An 8,785-nucleotide genomic window follows, 5' to 3' on the forward strand; every position below is an offset into this window, starting at 1 on the left:
TCCAGACTGTGAGCCCTTGGAATGCATGGACTGTGCCTTCTTTCCTCTGTCTCCCTTGGACTCCTTGTGTGCAGAGCTCTTGTTGTATTGGATCGGGAGCCCCTAAGGAACACTTTCCCCACCGAATGGAAACTTCCCCTAGGCAGAAGCCACCTTTTCCCTTTCCCAACCGTCCTCACCACAGCCTCGCAGGTCCTGCCCATGGGCTCCCTAAAGCAGCTGATGGCTTTCTCTGGCTCCTGCCAGGACTCCTGGGGCCCAGCCTAAAAGAAGAAAGAGCCCATATCTTCAGGGACCCAGTGCCCACAGCACAGGGTCTGTGGTCAGTGATCTACCCCTTGACAGACCCAAGGATGGTCGCTACACAGCCTCTCCCAGGAGGAACTGCCTTCCCAGCTTTCTCTGCTGTCAAGGGAAGGCCTTTGTGCCCTGCTCGAGGGCTTTGGCATCAACAGAAGTGGTGGGTTCAGGGTCAGCTTCTTAATCCTTACACCACCCGGCCACCTAGTCTCCCCAAGGATGCAGGTGTAAGCTCCCACTCTGTTTCCTTCCCTGTTACATGGAAATAACATTTCATAACTGACTGGGTTACAGCTGGTGGTGATAAAGACATGAAGATGATGCTAGAAGCTTCTGAGACTAGAAGTGCTTAGCATTTAGAATCAGTATGTTTCCCTTCCCTCCTTCCTCCCCTCCTTCCTTTCTCTACTCCCTCCAGGAGCCCTTCTCCCAGATGTGAACCTGATCCTAAGACCCCCTCAATTCCCTGCTCCAGAAGTCTGAATACCACCACCCAGAGAAACACAGCCACCTTTCTGGTAAGAAGCCCCCAGGCCCCTGAAGGCCAGCTGACTTTCCAGGGACCAGGAACCAGGGAAAGAGAATTCATTCAGTGTGCAGGGTTGTAAATAAGCCACGAGAGGCTGTGCCATTCCAAGCTGCACCTGTGAGCATCCTTCTGCTGAAGCCCTGTCGGCGTTTCCATGACAAACTCGTGTTTCTGCATGCCTCTCTTCCAGCTTCGAGAGGATGTCTTATGATGAGACTCAACACTGAAAATGCCTTCATAATTTTTTTCCCTAAAACAGGTTGCACGTTCTAAAAATCCACCTGCTTGTTATATGTGTTTACTTTTTATTTTGAGAGTTTTGTGAGTACTACATTTGTACAGTATACATGCAAGCGTATGATATACACATGGGAGTTCTGTGGTGGAGAGCTGCCGTGGCAAATACACAACCACCGCACAGCGGTGATAAGACATCTCTCCTCCTAAAACATCTCCCACATCCATTGGCCCGTCCCAAAGCCTGAAATGCCACCGCTAGAGATTAACCACTTTTGAACTTGAGTGATTATCCATCCCTAAGAGTCTACTGTGACAATGTGCCAACCCCTAAAAGGGACTAAGTTACCATCGGATGAGGGGTTAGCAAAAGAACCGTGAGACATCGGGGAGGATGACCGAAGGGTTGGTAGAAGAGCCCTGAAAGAGGAGATGAGAGGCATCCAAGACATAGTACCTACTTTACAGGTTTGCAAGGCCTGCTTGTGGGAGGACACACGCGTGTACACACATACACATACATACCTGCATGCACACATGCATACACACAGTGCTCTTTATAGAGAGCAATTGGTCCAAAAACCTAAGTTATGCTCAGATTCACCTGGGATGTTTCCAAAAATGCAGGTACACAGGCCCTGCCCCATTCATACTGAATCAAAGTTTCTAGGGCTGGAGCCGAGCCCAAGACACTGGACATGGTAGGGGAGCATCCAGGTGCTGTGGCTGATCGGTCAGGTTTAGAAACCACTGCTGTAGAGGACAGAGCCCCAGGAGAGGAAACGAACACCTGAATTTGGGTTGCAGCATCACCATTTATTGAATAACCCTGGGCACTGCACTCTCTAAACCCCGGGGGAAACATGTGTGTGAGACCTAGGTGCCATGATCTGTCTGAGGCAAGTGTTACGGAAATGCCCGTCGAAAGCCATCAGACAACGCAAGTGCTGTTATCACATACGCACACGTGGTGTGTGGCTTGCGTGGGTACGTGTCACGTATATCCGTGTACCTGGATTTCCTATAGAGAGGGCAGGACTGATCTTCATTGCCCTCCTTCACCTAAGCTCGTGGCTATCTTCACATCTGAATAGAGTTTCTCTCTTCAGGACTTGCCCCCTGCTCTCCTCTCCCAATAGCATGGCACCGTCCCTGATTGTTTTTTTTTTTAATTTCTAATAGGTTTATCTATCATCTACGATCCCTCCTGGAGAGTAAGAAGGAAGAGAAGTAGTCACTCCTGCTTTACAACAAGCGGAAACCCAGGCAGGGGGCCGTTAGAGGGCTTTATACCATTTAAACATAGAGCAGTCACACTTTCCTTTTGAAAACCTGGTGAATACGTACACACACAAAATTTCCCATACAGTTTCAGGGTTTCACGGACTTTCTGGCGCCTCTCCTAGGAGTCCAGTCACCCCAGGCAAAGAACATCTGCCCCACCTGGATCTGCCCTCCTGAGCTTCCAGAGGGTCACGTTCAAGCACATGAGGCTTCCTTTCAGCTGCGTCTTTGCTGAATGACTAACACATTACCCCCTCGCCCCGAGCTGCAAGGTTAACTTGCCTGACCTTCCCTCCCTCCCCAAGAAAGAGGGTCAAAACCCAGTGACGCAGTGACACATCACTGTGTCAGGACAGGATCTCACACCAGACTGTGTCTCTCCATTCCTCAGCCTGCAGTACAAAGTCTGAGCTGCCGTTAGGTATCAGGAGGATGGATGACCTTTATCGCAATAGCAGAAGACAGCTCAAACTGACTTAAACAATAAAAGGAATCTACTGGTCCGTGACGGTAAAAAAAAGTTTGAGGTGGCTGGGCTTTATGCGAAGTCTGATTCATTTGCTCTATCTTGTCTCCTTTGGTCTCTCCACCCTCCTCCACAGTGTCCACTTCATCCTAAGACTCACAGCCTTCAAGGTTGCGACGTGGTCGCCAGCAGCCGCCAAAGCTCTATGCACCTCCATTCATTCTCGGGAGAGAGAGCAAGCTGCTTTTTTGATAGTTTCCATGAATGAAAGTGGAAGCTTCTTTCCAGAACCCCTCAGTCAATGTGTCCCCACATCTCATTAGCCCACGTTGGGAAACATCCCGTCCTGATCAGAGCCTCTGTCCTTGGAATGCTGCCTGGCTGGGAAATTCAGAACATGGTACAGATGGCTTGCCTCAGTGCTCAGACCTCCAAGCCCTTGGGCTTAGCCTCCTCTGTCATTTAAACTGCTTTCAAGAAAAGAATGAAGGACTCAAAAGAAATGATTTTATAGAAGCTCAGGCTCTGGTTTTGTCCCACACAGACCCTGGGCAAAAGCCTGGGCCTTCTCAGGAAGGAAAGAGGAGATGGATTTTCACTTTCTAGAAAGGGAAGGCAACGGAACCTGCAGCCAGTCAGCTGAGTGGAATGAGGGCCACACAGGGAGTCAGAGAGCTGGGGTTATGCCTCTTTCCTCCTTAGAAAGCTTGGACGATCATGAACGACGTGTTTATCCTCTCTGGCCTCTCTACAAAGAGTGAAATGGTCATCCCTTCACTTTTCCAGTGATCCTGTGTAAGGTACGACAGCTTGGAATGAAGCTGAGTCCTCAGAAGTTCCCAGGATTCTGTGCTACATCACAGAGGATCGAGAATGTGGTATGTGGAGTGGTTTTGGGCCAGTCCTCTATTGCCAGAACCATCCAGAAGGTCTGTTAGTGTAACTCCAAAACTTCAGGTCCCATGTGGCTCTGGCACTGTTCGGAGCTCATATAAAGAAACATGGCTCAGCAACTGAAAGTGATGTGTTTTTTTTAAAGATCCAATTATTTATTTAAATCTTTTGAAGAGATATAAACACTTTGCAAAGTTTTTCTAAAGCCCCCTTTTCTCCTCCCTAATTCTCTCACATCCCTAGCTACTCAAGAGCATTTTGTATGACAAAAGCTCCCATGCTCTCTCCAGCACCCAAATGTCTCCCCTCTTTTGGAGCTCTTTATTATTTTGTTTTAATTGATTTTTTTAAATTTATTTATTTATTTTTGGCTGCGTTGGGTCTTCATTGCTGTGGGCTGGCTTTCTCTGGTTGCGGCCGGAGTGGGGACTACGCTTCGTTGCAGTGCACCGGCTTCTCATTGTGGTGGCTTCTCTTGTTGCGGAGCACGGGCTCTAGGCGCATGGGCTTCAGTAGTTGTGGCTCACGGGCTCTAGAGCGCAGGCTCAGTACTTGTGGCGCACGGGCTTAGTTGCTCCGCGGCATATGGGATCTTCCTAGACCAGGGCTCGAACCTGTGTCCCCGGCACTGGCAGGCGGATTCTTAAACACTGCACCACCAGGGAAGTCCCTGGAGCTTTTTATTATGGAGGGTGATTTAATCTCTTGTGTTAGGTCCTGTTCCATTTCCTCTGGGCTCTCTTCCCACTCATTCTCGCAGTTCTACATCCCAAAAGATCTTTATCAAAGTTGAGCCAGAACTCTTCTTAGAGTACTCACACACTTCAATAAACCTTGTCCCTGTCACATAAGCATCATTGGGGAAACAGACTTCTAGTCTCATATACATATAAATTATTCTAGTGCTATGTATTCCAGGGAAAGAGCCCATGGGGTTTATTAGGATTATATATATATATATATATATATATATATATATATATATATATGAGATTTATTGTAGGAATTGGCTCACATGGTTATGGAGGCCAAGAATTTGCATGATCTGCCGTCTGCAAGCTCAAAAACCAGGAAGGCTAGATGCTGGTATAATTCAGTCCAAGTCCAAAGGCCAGAGAATCCAGGGAGCCACTGGTATAAGTCCTGGAGTCCGAAGACCCAAGAGCCAGGAATTCCTATGTCTGAGGGCAGGAGAAGATGGACATCCCAGCTCAAGAAGAGAGGGGGGAATTTAACTTTCCTCCACCTTTTTGCTTTATTCGGGCCCTCCTTGGGCTGGATGATGCCCACCCACACTGATGAGGGCAAATCTTCTTTACTCAGTCTACTGATTCTAAATACTAATCTCTTCCAGAAACATCCTCACAGACACACCCAGAAATAATGTTTTACTGGCTATCTGGGCATCCCTTAGCCCAGTCAAGTTGACACATAAAATCAACATCACATACCCCATCTGGAAGTAGAACATCAGCTTTAGTGGTTTTGGCTGTTGGGGATGGGGGGCGCGGTCATGAACCATCCACCTGGAGAACATTGCCTTCTCATACTTTCTACTCCTGTGGTTGTTACTCGGAACAAGTCCGCAGGATATTCTCCACTGGCTCCTCCAGCTCCACCCTCCAGCCTTCTCGACCCTGCTCTGAGACCCAGGAGGCCGACCTGTGTGGTCTATACCTAGAGGCTCCCTCGCTGTCAGGCTCCTAGCTGGGTTTGGCCAATGGGAGGCATTGACAAGAGACGGGAAGCAGGAGGTTGGGATGTTTACTCTGCCAGATCCCCCGCTGCCGGGCTGATGGTTGGCTCTGACTCCCATCCCAGGCCCTCTCCTAGCTGCAGCTGCCCCTGGGCTCTGGTCACTACTCCCACTTTCCCCTTCAGCCTGGAGGCAGTAGCGAGTCCCTGTAGCTGTTGGTCCCTGGGACTCGTTACCACCTTCCCTGGCATCCTCACCCTTGTCGCTTGTCTGAACCCTGTAAACAGCTCCTTCATCCAGCTATCCTCACTGCCTGGAGTGACAGGATGTGGACTGATTCAGTGCCCCTGACTTTCACAGACTTGTTACCTCCTGGAGTCTCACCTTATCGTTGTGAAGTGGAGAGGGGGGAGGAAGCATTACATTCTTATTTATGGAGGTTCTGACATGTAAAACTTTCAACAATAATTCAGCCAAATGTCAAGGTCTAACTTGCATCTTTGGTCTGGAATATCTACCATTTTTGGCCAAGTTAAGGATTTAGTCAGTGGCTGAAGAACAGTGTCTCTCTGAAAAGCTCAGTGGAAAATGAATCCACAGCTTGTCACTATCGTGATCTAACTATGGGACTACCCTAACCAGACAGGAACCACTAAAATTCAGGTGGAACTTTGCTGCATTCCCCAGCCAGTTTACCTTATCCTGACCACAACAAGACCAAAAAAGACAGAAGAATGCCAAGTACATAGAAAGACTGAGTCAGGGATCAACATGATCTGAGCTATTCTGAAAAAGCCTCTCACTCCAAAAAATCCACACACATCCCCCATTTCCATCCCAGGCCTGATTAGGATGAAACCATGTCTGCCCGTATCTGAAATTTCATCAGTAAAGAGGTATAACTTCGCCTTTAGGCCAAACGTAAATATTGCCCTGGACTGGCCGCAAGGGGGAGGGGCACGTACTTGGCGCAAGGAGGTCGTAGAGCGTTCCCGCCATTGGCGGCGGTTAGGGCGTTTACGCAACGTCCTGACGTAGGGGAGGAGTCGTTAGTCGGGGGAAGGTTCTAGAAAAGCGGCGGCAGCGGCTCTAGCGGCGGCAGCGGCTCTAGCGGTAGCGGTAGCAGCAGCAGCAGCAGCGCCGGGTCCAGAGTGGAGGTGCTCCTAGCGGTGTCGTTTCTCGACCAGCGGCAGTTCTCACTACAGCGCCAGGACGAGTCCGGTTCGTGTGCGTCCGCGGAGATCTCTCTCATCTCAATCGGCTGCGGGAAATCGGGCTGAAGCGACTGAGTCCGCGATGGAGAGAGAAGAGGAACAATTCCGTAAACTCTTTATTGGTAGCTTGAGCTTTGAAACTACAGAAGAAGGTTTGAGGAACTACTACAAGCAGTGGGGAAAACTTACAGATTGTGTGGTAATGAGGGATCCTGCAAGCAAAAGATCAAGAGGATTTGGTTTTGTAACTTTTTCATCCATGGCTGAGGTTGATGCCGCCATGGCCGCAAGACCTCATTCAATTGATGGGAAAGTGGTTGAGCCAAAACGTGCTGTTGCAAGAGAGGAATCTGGAAAGCCAGGGGCTCATGTCACTGTGAAGAAGCTGTTTGTATGTGGAATTAAAGAAGATACTGAGGAACATCATCTTAGAGATTACTTTGAGGAATATGGAAAAATTTATACCATTGAGATAATTACCGATAGGCAGTCTGGAAAGAAAAGAGGCTTTGGGTTTGTTACTTTTGATGACCATGATCCTGTGGATAAGCTTGTGTTGCAGAAATACCATCCTATCAATGGTCATAATGCAAAAGTAAAGAAGGCTTTATCTAGACAAGAAATGCAGGAAATCCAAAGTTCTAGAAGTGGAAGAGGAGGCAACTTTGGTTTTGGAGATTCTCGTGGTGGTGGTGGAAATTTTGGACCAGGACCAGGAAGTAACTTCAGAGGAGGATCTGATGGATATGGAAGTGGTCGTGGATTTGGGGTTGACTATAATGGGTATGGAGGAGGACCTGGAGGTGGCAATTTTGGAGGTAGCCCTGGTTATGGAGGAGGAAGAGGAGGATATGGTGGTGGAGGACCTGGATATGGCAACCAGGGTGGGGGCTGCAGAGGTGGTTATGACAAGTATGGAGGAGGAAATTATGGAAGTAGAAATTATAATGATTTTGGAAATTATAACCAGCAACCTTCTAACTATGGTCCAATGAAGAGTGGAAACTTTGGTGGTAGCAGAAACATGGGAGGACCATATGGTGGAGGAAACTATGGTCCAGGAGGTGGTGGAGGAAGTGGGGGGTATGGAGGGAGAAGAAGATATTGATCTTCTTCCTATTTACCATGGGCTTTGCTGTATAAATAGGAGAGGATGAGAGCCCAGAGGTAACAGAACAGCTTCAGGTTATCGAAATAACAATGTTAAGGAAACTCTTATCTCAGTCATGCATAAATATGCAGTGATATGGCAGAAGACACCAGAGCAGATGCAGAGAGCCATTTTGTGAATGGATTGTTTAATAACATTACCTTACTGTGGAGGAAGGATTGTAAAAAAAACAAAAAAAAATGCCTTTGAGACAGTTTCTTAGCTTTTTAATTGTTGTTTCTTTCTAGTGGTCTTTGGAAGAGTGTAGAAGCATTCCTTCTTTGATAATGTTAAATTTGTAAGTTTCAGATGACATGTGAAACCTTTTTTAAGATTTTTCTCAAAGTTTTGAAAAGCTGGTGTAATAAGACATAACGTTTTTCCTTTAAAAAAAATTTAAGTGCGTGTGTAGAGTTAAGAAGCTGTTGTACAAGTATGATTTAATAAAATAATTCTAAAGGAAAAAATATTGCCCTGAAGGGAGACATTGAGTTACATTTGATGAATATTTCCATTATGTGCAAGGCACTGCTGAACACTAGTTAATGCTTTAATCCTACCAGTTACCCTGGAGTAGGAATAAATTGAATATGAGGAGAAGAAAGTGAAACCACAGAGGTGGGGAGAAACATGGGAAAAGGGGAGGAAGTTGAAGACACACGTTGCCTTTATTCATCCTGGGCTCAGGGGAGAGGCTCTGGACTAGAGATATAAACAGGGAATCTGCAGCATTATGGATGGTGCTGAAAGCCATGGGCTAGATAAGACACCCAGGAGGAAGGACTGAGCAGAGAAGAGGACAGAGCAGGAAAGAGAGGAGGGGTGAGGATAGACAAGAACTGAGCCCAGGGACACTCCAATCTTAGAGCTTGTGAAAGGGGGAAAAAGTGAATCCAGGAAAGAACATGGAAAAGGAACAGCTGGTGACGTAGGAGGAAGATTGGAAAACTCAGGTGTTTGGAAGCAACTGAGAAATTGTTTCATGAAGTGAGTGACCAGATGACTTAAACTGTTG

At 47.5% G+C, this 8,785-nt stretch overlaps 1 pseudogene; it reads left to right on the top strand.

Moving 5' to 3' along the window:
- Window positions 1-6,702: 6,702 nt before the first annotated feature.
- LOC136138640 (heterogeneous nuclear ribonucleoproteins A2/B1 pseudogene) lies at window positions 6,703-7,728 on the top strand (annotated as a pseudogene).
- Window positions 7,729-8,785: the final 1,057 nt, after the last annotated feature.

This window comes from Phocoena phocoena, chromosome 19 (assembly GCF_963924675.1).
Source record: "Phocoena phocoena chromosome 19, mPhoPho1.1, whole genome shotgun sequence".
NCBI lineage: Eukaryota > Metazoa > Chordata > Mammalia > Artiodactyla > Phocoenidae > Phocoena > Phocoena phocoena.